The sequence below is a fragment of the Macrobrachium nipponense genome, chromosome 19 (assembly GCF_015104395.2).
Source record: "Macrobrachium nipponense isolate FS-2020 chromosome 19, ASM1510439v2, whole genome shotgun sequence".
Classification (NCBI taxonomy): domain Eukaryota; kingdom Metazoa; phylum Arthropoda; class Malacostraca; order Decapoda; family Palaemonidae; genus Macrobrachium; species Macrobrachium nipponense.
Window position 1 is genome coordinate 2,974,524 of NC_061088.1, and position 15,197 is coordinate 2,989,720.

A 15,197-nucleotide genomic window follows, 5' to 3' on the forward strand; every position below is an offset into this window, starting at 1 on the left:
CTAACTTTTTTTATATCCGATTGAAAATTTAGTGGTTTAAATATTTACACTGTTCTAACTTGTGAGAAAGGAAAGTAAAGAGGCAGTGAAGTAGTCTCATATTCACATATCTCTAGAAGTCTCCCGAGTTTCTGAAAGTAAATCATCTTTTAAGTGAGCCACAAGATGAATTTCAACCTTTGAACACTGTAGATTACCAAACCCAACGAGTTCCAACCAATCTATTATCTTTATGGGGAGGAAATTTATCGTACTTGTAAAGGTCTTCACAATAATGTCCAATATCCTTTTTAAAAAAAATGACTGAAATTTTCTTTACTTTGTAAAGTTCTCTGAGATCTACTAGACACCCATCAACAATGTCATGTTGACAAGGCATTCCGGAAGATGTGTCAAGCACACTGGTAAAGTTTGACACAAACTCTTCTAGAGAGTATTAAAGTTAATAGTTGATTTGCGCCATCCTCAAATTAGGTTGGTTGGTTAGTATGGAGTTTTTACGTTGCATGGAACAAGTGGTTATTCAACAACGGGCCAAACGGCTCCACGTGACTTCCAAGCCACGTCGAGATAACTTCTATCACCAGAAATGCACATCTTTCATCCCTCAGTGGAAAGCCCGAGAATCGAACTCGCAGCCACCGAGGTGACAGGCCAAGACCTTACCGACCACGTCACTGAGGCGCTTTTAAGTTAGGTTAGTAATTAGCTGAGAGGGTAAGTGCGCTGGACACTTGCATGCCAGGTTTACGGAGTCTTAAATTTTTTCTTTGGTTTTGTTTAAATAATCGTGTGTGAGCGCACACTATTTTCTGCTGTTAGTCTAAACCGGATATATCCTTGATTTATCGAGATAACTCACTCCCAGGTTGCAAATGTTCATTCACTCAGCAGGCGAGTTAAGCTTGACCACTTTTGAGTTGTAGTTTTCAACCTGCTTATGAACAGGGTGCCCTTGCTCTTAAGCCAGTTTTATTGCCGAGGTTATTGTAGTCACACTAACATGTTAATTCCATGATAAAGCTGCGTGAATTTAATAGCAGTGTCCCCGATAGTCAAGATCAGATACTAAAAGCCTTCACAGGGTTTTACGTATGAGAAAGTTGCCATAGACTATTTTTCAAATAACCTTGTCTTATACTCTGACTCTATTGATTTCCTGTATTATGATTTTTGGTGGTATAATTGTTTATTTTAATCTCTCGGGATTTTCCCTGTGACCTAATTTTGTTTGTATGGTGTTTTTACGTTGCATGGAACCAGTGGTTATTCAGCAACGGGACTAACGGCTTTAAGTGACTTCCGAACCACGCAGTGTGTGAAATTCTTTCACCAGAAATAAACATCACTCCTCAATGGAATGCCTGAGAATCGAACTCGTGACCACCGAGGTGGCAGGCCAAGACCATACCAATCACGCCACTGAGGCCTGTGACCTAAGATTACAGGATACCTATTCTTCGAGACTTTGTCTGCCTTAGACTACGTTTTTTTTTTTCTTTTGCATAGTGTTTTACCGTTGCATGGAACCAGCGGTTATTCAGCAACGGGACCAACCTCTCTTATGTGACTTCCGAACCACGTCGAGTGTGACCTTCTATCACCAGAAATACAAATCTCTCTCCGCAATGGAATGGCCAAGAATCGAACTCGCGACCACCGAGGTGGGATGCTTACACCATACCAACCACGCCACTGAGGCGCTTTAGAAGACAGTAGTGCTCTATTGAATGGTTATATAGGGAAGTGTAAGGGGTTATATTGGAAAGTGTAAGAGGCTGCTGCAAAAAGTTTTGCAAATTATTTTGTTGCTAAAGATTGGTAGCCTTTTCTTACTGGCAATCATTTATTTAAGGCGCAAAATGTTTTCATAACTTTCGACTTAATCAACGATTGACAAGTCTACATTCTCAGGTGACTCATATGCCATCGTTTTTTCGTAATATATAAATTAAATCCATGCTTACTGTGATTTGTGATTTTCCATTACTTTATCAGACTGATAGCTTTTACTTTAAAGTTAAGCGTAACACACTGCCGTAGGAATCCAGATTCACACAAGTTATCTGAACTATTTGAATATCTGTATTTATACCTCAATATCATTATTATCATGTAATTGTGTAAATCTTACGATTTAATTACTTGAAGTTTCAGCCAGTGTGTTAATCACTTACTAGAGATTTAAATTAAAAGTTTAACTAATATGACAATTTGTCCAAAATTGCATTTTTCCTAACTATACAAACCTGAGTCCAGGTGCCTTTTACAATAGGAAGGTACTAGCGGCAGCTGGATAGGTCGTAAGCTTTTTTCGAACAAGGGGTTCGGTAGTTAACTGCTTGTCCGACAGGCGCGCATCGAAAGCGCGGACTGGGAGGTAAACAAATCACTTTTGCTTTTGGCCCAAGCAAAAACTGCAGAGTGAGGGGTGGCATGAGGTGGGACTATGTGTAAAAGGACCTCAGGTTTGTATAGTTAGGAAAAATGCAATTTTGGACAAATTGTCATTTGTTCCGACACGGCATACAAACCTTCGGTCCTTTTACAATAGGAAGACTCACTTCTTGGTGGGAGGAATCTGAGTCTTTTGTGAACAGACTGGTGTTCGCCCAACCTTGGAATGCCTCCTTGGTCGTAAGAGCGAGGGAGGGATCCAAGCCTCTGTCCGATTGATCGGGGTGTGCACCGCAGGATCAATGGTCAGACCTCTGGACCAAGTACTAAGAGAGAGGCAAGCGTATCTCTTCGTACCAGCAAACAAGAACAAGTTCCTATTTGCAAGAGGCAACATAAAGTTATGGTTTGTCTCTTGTTGGCATCCACTTCGCCCCCCCCTTGTGGAGGCAGGAAGGGTGGATATTCGCTCCCATCCCTAGTGAAAGGGATAGGATGGGGCTCTGTCGAGTAGCTCACCTGGCATCTGTCCTTATCCAGCAAGGTGATGACCGTATCCCTCTACCCACAGGTAGAGGGGGAGAAAAAGATAGGAAGAGAAGCCAGTCACTCTCTCATTCACTTATCTATTCTTACAGTCACACCAGGACTCGATGCTGTTCAGCCTGCTAGGGGCTGGGTTAGCTACACAACGTGTTGAGCAGCCACCACGGGTCCCAAGGAAAACGATCCAAGGACCTGTGGGCAATATCCAAAAGGTAGAAGGTGGTGCCAGTGGTCTGGTTGTACCAGACCCCTGCCTTCAGTACCTGCGCCACGGAGAAGTTCTTGTGTACTCGAGGGAGTGTACTTCTAGGTCATCTTGGTGCTGACGAAGAGTCTTCAACACTCAGCCTGGGATGTCGAGTTTCTCGAAAGCGGTCGCGCTTTCACAGGACAAAGCAGCATCTCCTTCGCATCGAAGGCGGTGAAGTCCATTAGGGAGGGGATTGTGAAGGACTCTAACCGATCGTCAGGAACCGAAGGGTTCAGAGTCTTCGCTACGAATTCGGCGTACGAAATAGAGCGTCACGAATCCCCATCCCCTGGATGCTTGACTTCGCAGGAAAAGTCATGCAATTACCTCAGAGGAAAAGAAGGGAATGATCGTATGACCTATCCCTCTTCTCGACTTCGGTGATGTCCTGTACCCATATGGTCTATCCGTCTGCAGCGAAGTTGTTCTTCTCGGTAGTGGATAGGACACCGACACTCAATGGTGGGTGTCGATGGTATGGGTACTGTGACAAGCCGTTAGGACGAAGAACAGACTGTTATGGAACAAACCGAACTAAGTCCACAGCGAAGTTCGTAACAGACTTGGGCGCTCTGACAGCTGCCGACTGACTGCGTTCGTTTTTGGTAGGAGCAAGTTGTCCAAGCACCCGAGCAAGTCACGTGACCTTCGCCTTAAAAGGGTTATGCCAAGAGACTAAACAAATAATTTGTTCGTCACCGATGCCAGAAGGCGAGGTGATGATTCTCTTAAGGCATGTGCCCAACAGGCGAAAGTCAATTGCCTTCTAGAGACCGAGGTCCCTGATGGCAAGATATCTCATAGTATAGTTGATTCTCAGCTAAGGAGAAACAACACTATGTGTCGTTGAAGACGAAGGTGTACAGAAAAAGCAACCTACGTCTTCACGGCTGAACCGAGAGAAGGATTCTCAAGATTCTGAACCTGTGCTACAAAGACTGAGAAACGCTAACCAGGCTATTCTATTGCTGTCCGGTGAGGATCGTAGTTGCAATAAAAGCGGAGCGCTTTTCAGTAATGAAGACAGGGAAATACTGCCTGAAGAACTGCTTCTCATGGGCTGAACATTTGGAAGTAGAGCTGTCAGGTCGGAGAGTAGGCGATGTCTTCTGACATATCTGTTAATTCGGGGCGAGCAATGAATAATGCACACCTACGAATACGAGATATTTTGAAGACAAACTCAGATGTCTGCAAAAATCATTCGCATTATCGCTGTGCGATGCAGCGGAAGACTAGTACAGACTTCTGTTACCGTGCAGTAAACAGAAAGATGAGAGAGTCCAAGAGATATCTCTGTTGAAAATTCTCGCAATGTCGAAGGCGATGAAATCGAGCGTCACAGCAGTAGATGGTCCTTCATTATTGCGAGAATCCCCGTTAATCAGAGACCTAAGTCCATGATTGTTGGGCAGAGATACGGTTCGGTAGTCAATCAAACCAGGGGAGAGAGAGACGTAACGACCGTGCATCTCCGAGACCTAGCTGATACTGAGCTGCTATCAGGCAGTTCAATACGCAGTAGCTCTCGGTGACTCGTCATCCTGAGTTGCCAGGTAATCCATTATTCCACGAAGGAATGCGTTCGGCTAGAACCATCGAGCATAAAGAATACGCTCGAGCAATTATATTTAACCAAAACGGATTCGGTAAATACAAAAGCTGATTTCGTGTTGTCGTGACAATACCAAGTATCTAAAATCGAAACTGATAACTGCTGAGAGGTTGCAGGCAACCCCGAGTTGCAGTTCAATTAAGATACAATTCGTCTCGGTCACAAACCGTAGAGTTAACTACGGTATGCGCCTACCCCCCGGACAATTCAACTGTTAAAAGAATCATGTCGCGAGGGTAATATACGTAGTATATTTGTAGGTTCTGTACCCCAACCTCAATCCTAAATTCTTTTCCTCTCGAGGAATGAGAATAAGGATTGGAGATCGACCGCCTTCGTTCTCTAGTCAAGAGAGTGAAGGAGAAGTCTTTCCCAAAGGAAAGCTTCAATGGTGAACAGAATACCGAAGACGATAGTTCAAGCCAAACTGGAAGTTTCCCGTCCGTTCTTCTCTATTCCAGGGTTAATCGGTCCTACTGTGAGATACTCTTCTTTTCAGCAGCAGTCTTCTTCCAATGCTAGAAATTTACAGGAATTTCGAGCATAAGCGAGGTTCCCGATTATCGTGTAACAATTATCGGGGATTCTCGCTCACTTTGGACCGTGGTCTCGCCTAAGTGTTTGGAGATCTTAAAAAACTCGAACACTCTGAGTGCGCTAGAAATTCCGTAGAATTCTAAGCACTGCGAAACCCCCCACCGAATTCGTCAAACGATATCGGCTGGTGGTCCTCTCGATTCCCGTAGAAATCGAGAAAGGGGCAGGATCCCTCCTCAACGACGGGGCTTACGTCAGGTAGACCCGAAGGTCCCCCCGGTAGCGCAGCCCCTAACGTGGGATCTTACAGAGACATCTCTGTAGGATCCCTCCCCTTTCCCTCGTAGCCGTAAGGAGAGAGGGAATGGGGGAGGAATTGGATACTGGCTCGCCTTCCCAGCGGAACTAGCCGTTGGAGAAGAAAAGGAGCAGCCATCGCCTTACGGCGATGGCCTCTCAGAGCCTGGGAAAAAGAACGTATATCGTCAGGAGGGGGGGAGGAAAACGTTTTTCCCCGAGGAGGGTTACGAACTCATACTGTAGGGTAAGGGTCTGCCGCCACTGTGAACGTCGTCTGGGTGGGGCTGATCGACACCTGACAGGAGAGAGCCGATACCGTCCTCCGACTCATTCCAGTCCTCGTCGAGGTCGAAACCTCTCAGGAGGACCGAAGGGTATTCAAATACGGTGTCCGAAGACACGTAGAAACGCCTCTGTTGCAGTAGAGGAGGTGAAGTAGCTTGTTCGACCGGCCAGAACTGAGAGAGCCTTCTTGTCCGGAGACGAGAGACTACCTGGTTTCAACACAGTCTGTCCAAGCTCCGATACGCGGCAGACCCACCGTCGATTTGGGTTCCCTCTCGGGCCCCAAAACGACTCGAGCCGAGACGTGGCTCTGCTGGTGGGAGCGGCGATCCTTCCCCGAGGTCGTTGTGCTGACGAATCAGCGCCAGTAACCTCGGCAAAGTTCCTCTGGATCTCGGAAGTCACAGCATCTTGCAGAGTGGGACCGTTAAGCCCTTCGAACAAGAGCATATTCCGAGAACCTTCCTCCTAAGAAGGGGGAACAGCGACAGCCCTCTCGGTCTTCTCCATCCACTTGCGCATACGTCCTGGCCGGTCCAAGAACCGTGCCTGGCACGTAGGGCGTCGTGGTGGGATCATGAGGGGCGCACCCCTCACGATCACTCCTCAATACCTAGCTCCTCCCGGTGTAACCCGAGGAGGTTAAAGGTACGGGAGAGGCAGACCTGACGCTCCCTCCTCGCTCGCTGGCAGAACCAGCAGGCTTGGAGGTCTGCAGGCGAATCGTCAACCCGTGGTGGCGATCGAGCTGCAGGCCTGGTCGAACCGTCTCGCTGTGGAGAACGGCTGGACTGAGCACAGCGGCCCCGATCTCGAGTGTCAGAAGAGCTGGTGCTGGTTGCCGTACCCGATCGCTCTCTGTGAGAGCGACGGTCAGGCGACCTGCAGACTCCACTGTCACAGTGGAGAAACCGGGTGCTTGTCCTCACGGCACGTCACGTCGCTGGTTCCAGCCGTGGCTGGCACCGGCGAACGGCGGGAGGACCTCTTCCCAGCCTCAGGCCCGTGGGCCGGTGTGGACCGTCACGTCCCCGGGTAGCCAGCTGGTCGCCGCGAGAGCGAGAGCTGGTCTGGTGAGAGTCGCGTGAGCGGCTGTCACCAGTCTTCCGCCCCGTGCCGTGAACCTGACGCTGAGCGAGCTCAGAGGTCTGGTTCCTGGCTGCACGGTCGCTGGTAGGCGACCGTACACTCGGTACCTCCCGCGAACGAGAGGCCGAGACGGACCCTGATGCAGTGGCAGAACCACTGACCCCAGGCGAGGAAGTACCGGTGTTAGCCGGTACCCCTCTGGTCCCCGTAGTCTTCTTCCTTGCGGAAGAAGAGACGGGCCCCGCTCCCGAAGGAGCAGGAGGACCAGCGAAAGGAACCCTCCCGTCCCACCGAGTGAGACGGGTCCCGAGAAGCTCCCGAGGGAGACTTCTTAGGAGGTAGGAGACAACCTTCTTCTTCCTCGGCTGTGAAGCCTTAGAAGTCGAAGGGGAAGAGGCGGCAGCCGACGACGATGAAGAAGATGAAGACGACGACGACGACACCTTCCTCCTCTTCTTCGTCAGCTTCCTCAGGACAGACGTAAGATCTGCCATCCAGGGCGGAGCCGGGGCTGCTGTAGCCGAAGCCACAGGGCCCGGATGCACCTGTACAGACAGACCATAGTCTGGGGTAGTACCACCACGAACAGGGACGACGTCAGCAGGTATGGGCATCTCAGGAGAACAGCAGGCACAGCCAGACCACAGCATCGGTAGGGACAGCCAGCGCAGCAACAACGCAGGGACAGCCAGCGCAAAGCAACGGCAGGAGGACTAGCCAGCGCAGCAACTGGCATGGGACAAAGTCCAGCCCAGAATCGGCAGGTACGGCAGGCAAGCACCGGAAACACAGGGAAGTGGAGCAGCAGCCAGCAACATCCTGGTACCGGCGGCAGGTCCAGGGGCGAGCTCTAGGGCAGCGGAAGTGTGGTCGCGGCAGCGCGGCAAACACGAGCGCGGGCGGCACGCCCCCCCTCTCGGTACGGCGAACGGCACTTCACAGCGGCTGTAGGCAAGACTGTTACCACGTGAGGCGAGTACACAGGTGAGGAGGGACGTCGTCACCTGGAGCGTGGTCACCACTCCATGGGTGACCGCAGTAGGCCCAGACATAGAACCGCAGAGCCCCTGGACACTAGCACGCCCTGCAAATGGAAGGACGCCCATACCTCACCAAGGTCCACCCTCGTGGCAGTAGCACCTGCGGAAATAACAGTAGTAGTGATTAGTGGGGGGGAAGTCCCCTCGCGCGGGGGGGTGAGCCCCACACCGAACGAGTGGAAGACCCCGAATACAATTGTACATCGGGCACCGAGCGCCCTCCCCCGCGCTCGACGGATCGGGCGAGGAGAAGAACGCAGATAACCTCCCCCCCCGAAGGGGAAGGGCCATCTGTGAGCTGAGGGGGGGGCGGGGGGGGGGGGGGGGGGGGGGGGGTTCTCGTTCCCCACCCCCGCACAGCACCCATGTACCCAACAATAATAAAAAGAGCCCGAGAGCAATCGTGCCCTCGGCCCGAATGCAAGGGCATAAGGATCAATTCCCTGACTGAGCGGAACTTGAACCAAATAAATATTGATGCAATCAATAATAAAAGGAATAAAATGAAAAGAATCTTGCATTACGATTCACTTCACAATGAATAAGGGCTCGGATCGAGCGCATTTGCGCCCTCGGACCGAGCGCAAGGGTAAAAGGATCCATTCCCGATTATGAACGGAAACCTTGATCCATAATGAATTGATGCAATCAAAATATATATGAAAATGAAAAAAGAATACTGCGCTTGCGATTTCACTTTCATACAAATAAAAAGGGGAAGGATCAATTCCCGGGAAATAGCGGAAACATTGATCCAAGTAAATAATGCAATCTCAATAAAATATGAAAATGAAAAAGAACTGCACTTGCGATTTCACTTCATTCAAATAAAAAGGGGAAAGGATCAATTTCCGGGTAAGATCGGAAATTGATCCAAAATGAGTATTGCTACAATCAAAATAATATATGAAAATGAAAAAGAATACTGTACTTGCGATTCCACTTCCATACAGAATAAGTTTTCGTGCCGAGCGCATTCGCTCGGCAACGAGCATACAGGTCAAAAAAATATAAATGAAAAGGGCACTTACTTACGATTTTCATCTACACATTTCCAACCAAAATATAAGCTCGGAGCGAGCGCTCTCCCGCCCTCGGCACCGAGCATACACAATACGAGGATCATTTCAGGGGAAAATGAATTCCCGCACTTACGCCCTTCAGACCCGGCACTCGGGTAATCGGAGGGCGTGGAGAAACCAAGATCCTTTAATTCGCAATTGAATTCAATGGAAATAAATATGAAATGATTGTACTTACAATTCAGTTTCACTAGATAAATAGAAAAAGAAAAACACAACCATGCGAAAGCAACGACGATGAAGCGGGCAGAGAGCGACGATACACGTCTACACGCCAGCAGGCCGAAAGCAAAAGTGGTTTGTTTACCTCCCAGTCGCGCGCGCGCGCCTGTCGGACAAGCAGTTAACTACCGAACCCCTTGTTCGAAAGCTTACGACCTATCCAGCTGCCGCTAGTACCTTCCTATTGTAAAAGGACCGAAGGTTTGTATGCCGTGTCGGAACAATTTAACATTTGTAGGAACTAGAAATATCAAGAGGTGATAGCATTCCAACATCAAGACATGGACAGAAAGGAGATCTTCTTACGTAATGGTGGTGATATTTAAACTTGGAGGTGGTGGTGGTTTAACTTCCAGACGACGTGATAGACATGTGACATTCCAAAATCAAGAGGTGGTGGTAATCCAACATCAAAAAACCAGAGGTGGTGTTCTAACACCATGCGAGCAAAAAAAAAAAAGGGGTGGGGGGTTGGATAAGGAAAATGTTCATCTTACACTGAAGAGGCGATATTCCTACATAAATGTTAACAATTAAAGAACTACTTCATGTAGACAGGAGAATTAGGGGAGGTTCCTTACTTCATGAAGACGAGAGACTTCTAGGAGACGTGATAAAGAAAAGGTGAAGAAAAACTAATGATCGTGGTATGCCAGCATAAAAAAGGAAGGGGTGTCCTAACAACTATTTTAAGAATTCCCAGATTAATAAGATTTAATACGACAAACCAAACCATCAGTTCTATTCTAAGGTAAAAATGTGGCATACAAATTGAGGAAAATTGGAAAATAAAACAATATTACAACCATATTCTTCTTCTCTCACCTGGGTTTACTTTAAAACAAACCCAGGCGAGAGAAGAATAAAATGGTTATTTTAAAACTATTTTCCATAATCCCTTATCTCGCCAGGTTTTTTTTTTATTCAATTCATATCCCTATGAGACTAGATTCTCTTAAATTCCCTTCTCTCCTGTAGATACTTCTTGGGACTGGATTCTCTAATTCATCTCTCCTGTAGACTGGATTCCCTTTAATTCATCCCCTTCTCTCCTGTAGACTGGATTTCTTCTTGAGACTGGATTCTCTTTAATTCATCCCCTTCTCTCCTGTAACTTAATTTCTCCTCCCTGGGACTAGATAATTCTGCTTGGGACTGGATTCTCTTCAATGCATCCCCTTCTCTCCTGTAGACTGGATTCTTCTTAAGACTGAATTATTCTATTCTTGAATTCTTGCATTCTCCTTCAGACTGGATTCTTGCATTCTCCTTAAGACTGGATTCTTGCATTCTTGATTCTTGGGATTCTTTACATGATCTTATACCCGTGTCTCCTAATCTCAATGACTAAGGTTCACTAAAAACCGGTCACACTTTCCTATAAAATAATAATAAAATTAGGAACTAAAACTAGTTGAACTTCACAACAAATTAGTTAAATTTAATACCAGATCTTATTAATGATTTGTAAAAACCCTAATATTGTCTTGACATTTTCATGTTCATGCTTAAATTTAACTGCTATGTGAAGTTAGTGGGGATAATCTGAGGTATATATACTACTGTAAACGTGCTCAAACTTGAAACGTCAGCATTTAGCTAGTTATCTTTAGTTTTTCCTCGAAGTCACTTGAATCCCAGTTTTTAAAACCTGGGGACTTAGAGAAACTTGGAAAATAAAACTTTTCAAAACAACCAAATCAAACACTTTAAAAAGCCCTAATTTACAATACTGTAGTCAACCTAGGGAGATAAAACTAAATATCCTTCCAGCTTTTACTGTGGTTTTGTTTGTTTGTATGGGGTTTTTACGTTGCATGCAACGGTAAATATTTATCAGGGAAATATCTCCAACAATCTGAAACTGCAAAATGCTTCGAACTCCCAATTCCTTTGGTCTTATTATAAACTAGGATTGTTCACCACTTATGTAACAACCATTAACTTCAGTTTCAAACTGATACTTTGCAAATCTTTTTAATTTTAAAACCTGATTTTAACTTTCCAATGCGTTTCACTGGAATTACAACGAAGCAATTTAAACTTGATAATGGTTCGATAAAATAAAAGTGTGATTAACGAAATCTCAGACTTACCATTTAAATACTCATTGGTTAAAGTGGAATTAAACTAAAAAATTTAAACAGGAATTCATTCAAATAAAAAAGTAAACACTGCAATTAGTACCAGAACTACAGATTTTGATTACCTTTATATTAAACTCCAACCTCCCTGACTTTTTTGGAATACCATGAAGTATCGGATCAAGCAAAATATGGCTGTCGTCCAAGCAAGTGCTCCTTCATTCAACCAACCACCATGTGCTTCCCAATTCCTCAGTAAATACACCATTGACGACCAGCTAATTCGGATACTCCAGTCTGATAGGACAACCTGCTTTACCGTAGTAATTATAGTTTTAATTCTAAAGTATTTTAATACTTAATACAGATTTATTATTTTTTCTAAATATTCAAACAGCCAAGTCAAGAAATACCCTGAGCTGCGATCTCAAAGTTCTCTTACCACAAAAACAGCTCCGCAAGGTTATCAACAAACTTTAAGCATAGAAATTTAATTGCATTACCTAGTTAAATCCTAGTCACTACGAACTGTACATTACCCAGTTAATACTAATCATTATGATCTGTACATTTTCTAGTTCATTCTAGTCACTACATCCTGTGCATACTAGTTTATCCTAATATAGTACTTAGTACTTCATGATATCAATCGAAGCCTGAGTCTACTGCAGGATTAAATCCAAGAAATCTGTCATAGGGTTTGGTGCAATTCACGGGCAATTATAAATGAACAATGTTTATAGCTAACACAAAATCCCTTTGAGGTTCGGATTGTCAGAAATTGCATAGCTAGGGTTGAAAGTAAAAAAAAAAACTATTTTCCAGTCTACACCAATGATCATCAGCTGATACCATGGCACTAGTTGCCGTCCAGTAAGACTAATTTACTCCCAAAAGATTTAAGCCAATTTAGAAAATAATTGAAGATAAATTCCTACTTCCATTTAAGTCCACTTCAAGAACAGTTTCCTTACAGTAGCATCCTGATACGATATATATGACTTGCTTCCATTTGAATAAAAAAAATTTCATAAATTAGATTTATGGAAAGTTTTTGCTAACAGTTTTCAACTAGTCAAGCCTTGGCTTAAAGTTTTTTAATCTACAAAACTATATACTCATTCTCTCATTTAGGAGTTAAGGTTAGTGTTTGTTATAGTTAAACACTTCACACACAGTAATGCAGTTAAAAGGCTGAACACGCTTGGTAGCCAGGGTCTTAATTCTCACCTGCTGCACATCGCTGTCTAATGGTCCATTTTATAAAAATCTTGCACCATCTTATGTCATACACAGCCTTGAATACCGTAGATATCCAGCTTGAATGAGGCTAAAAGGCTCTACATCGACAACTAGTCTAATAAAGTACCACTTAACATGTGAAGCTTCCATCCGTGGTGGCCATGACATTCCAGTTTTGGTCTATTTACTCATTCACCCTCTGAAGGCTTCACCAAAAATGCAGCTACTGGCTCCTTTGTTGTGGCTGGCCTACCTTCATACTAAACCTTCATTTCAAAGCCAGCTGCATGCTCATGGATTCTTCGTTGCTGGAAATTTGTGTAGTACGTTAACGGCCTAGTTCTTCGCGCCACTTTTGGAGTAGACATGCCAGTACCTGAAAAAAAAATAATTAGAAACTTCATATCTTAAAGCTTCTGAGCTGTAAGTCTAATAATTTATCTTTACGTATGTCATTCACCTGACTTAATTCAACAACTTTGACTCTTAATACTCAAAGTCTGATACTTATGGCCACAAGTTTTAAAACCATTTCAGATTTTCACCAGCCACAAACCTTCAATATACCAAGAAAGTTCCCAAGAGTAACTTCTAAATATCCTCAAACTATCGCAATGATTAAACTGACAAAAAACTACCTGTAAGGTTTTCATCCCAAGAGTCAAATGCTTGATTGCCTTCTGTTCTGTTCCTCAGAACTCTGAATATTAGCAATAAGAATTTCGGACAGGTTTTTCTTAGCCTCCTTGAATTAGGTCTTAAAGGTCGTACACACGAACCTCCACCGCCCCCCACTTAAGAAAAAAACTCGAAAGTTCCCCAAAGAAAGTTTGTCTAACTATTAGAAAGCACTAAATTTTCTCCAATAGCATCACTCTTGAATACTACAGATACCCTAAGTACAGGTCTAATTCCCTGCCCCCGAAAAAAAAAAAAAAAAAACGCCAGAAACAAACCACACCCAACTTCCAAACTTGGGACAAATATAAACCGTTGAAATTAACAATTACCACCCTTAACAATAAGCACATGGAAATTTGACGTCGTTCCCTGAAAATGTTTGCATGCATATAATCTTAACAGGCATAAACCAGAATTCTCCAACACACGAGTACTGGACAGTCCCCCCAACAAAAACTCACTGGAAAGAGCCCACGACAACAAACACGCAATAGACCGTCCCCAACACCTTACATACACTGAAAATGCAATGAAAAGTGTCTTAACATCTAAAGCATGAACCAGTGTCCAACAAATTATACCGATAAGTGATCCAGACAACGTTGCTAAGTGGCTGTACCATGGCTGAGGCATCTGTCATATCTCTTAAAAAAAAAATCGGCCCCGCTCATGAAAACCTGGTAAAGCCCGAATTTAAAAATATGAAAGTCTCCTCAGTATCATAGCCTAAAAAATCAGTCCACTAACAAATCACTGAAAAGCCTAAGAAAGACCTGCACAAGTGGAAACTCAGATTGACGGATTAGTTACCTAAGAGGCTTAAGGGCCTGTCTAGGTAATTTATACGCAATTTTTAAGCTGGTCAGAGCCAGTAGCCTAAATTCAGATAACCCAAAAGTTTGCCTGCACTGTACAGTGTCTACATGTAAACAAATAAACTATTTTTTATATCGCTTAAACCAAATAAAATATATCTTAACTCACTTTAACCAATCTTCTTTGGAGTAAACCGACAACATTGAGGCCTTCTAAATCACACAAAAAATAATACAACGAAATAAAAAGAAGAAGAAAAGAAAACTATAGCTTCGGCAAAGACACTTATTCACACAACACACAGGTGACAAACCGCCTCCTATCATTCAGAGCCGGCTGATTTTCACTTGAACAAGGAGCTGGGACGAGCAGGACAGTCCAAGATACTCGAGTTTCTTTCAACTTCACGCAACCGTCGCAACGTAAAAGCACCATACAAAAAACTCCTTGGAAGCCTTTAGCGCCATCTAGTAGCCAAGATGCGTCAGTTTTCTTAGTTATGCATAATTTCACGAAAACTCGTGGGATATGACTGAATTTTGTCATTGTCAACTTTGCATAGATCATTATTTACGACTTACATATGCCATCGAAAGCCTCAAAGTCTTTATTTGTTGGAAATAACTGAATATTGGTCACGGAGACAATGCAGGTTTCAGTTGATTTATAGAACAGATAATTTACGTAACTTTTCCCATGAATAAAACAGCAAAAGCATTTACCTTATAATAACAAATTTTGGGGAAAAAATTTCCTTAATATATTCTTGGATTCGAAAAACATATTGCAGTACATGCAATAAAATGTATTTGGTTCAAGGATGGTGAAATAGAATTTGCACGGGAACTTTTATATCCTGTGTAAATAATGGTAAAATAAATTTTGTTCTTAAATATCAGTAATCATCAAGTACATCCATAACCTTTGGCAGAAATAAGAGGTAGGACGAGAAAATTATATATTTATTTCTCATTTATATACATGACGGGGAATTATTTCAACACCCTACGC

At 44.2% G+C, this 15,197-nt stretch overlaps 1 long non-coding RNA gene across 2 annotated transcripts; it reads right to left on the reverse strand.

The window, feature by feature from the left end:
• Window positions 1–9,488: 9,488 nt before the first annotated feature.
• Window positions 9,489–14,553, reverse strand: LOC135212351 (uncharacterized). 2 transcript variants are annotated; one of them, XR_010313887.1, is made up of 4 exons: window positions 14,355–14,553; window positions 12,678–13,065; window positions 11,573–11,760; window positions 9,489–10,741 (listed from the first exon to the last, which is right to left on the reverse strand). It is a non-coding gene; the product is annotated as an uncharacterized LOC135212351 (long non-coding RNA). The 2 variants fall into 2 exon arrangements; XR_010313885.1 differs by having other exon boundaries at window positions 9,491–10,741; window positions 11,573–11,757.
• Window positions 14,554–15,197: the final 644 nt, after the last annotated feature.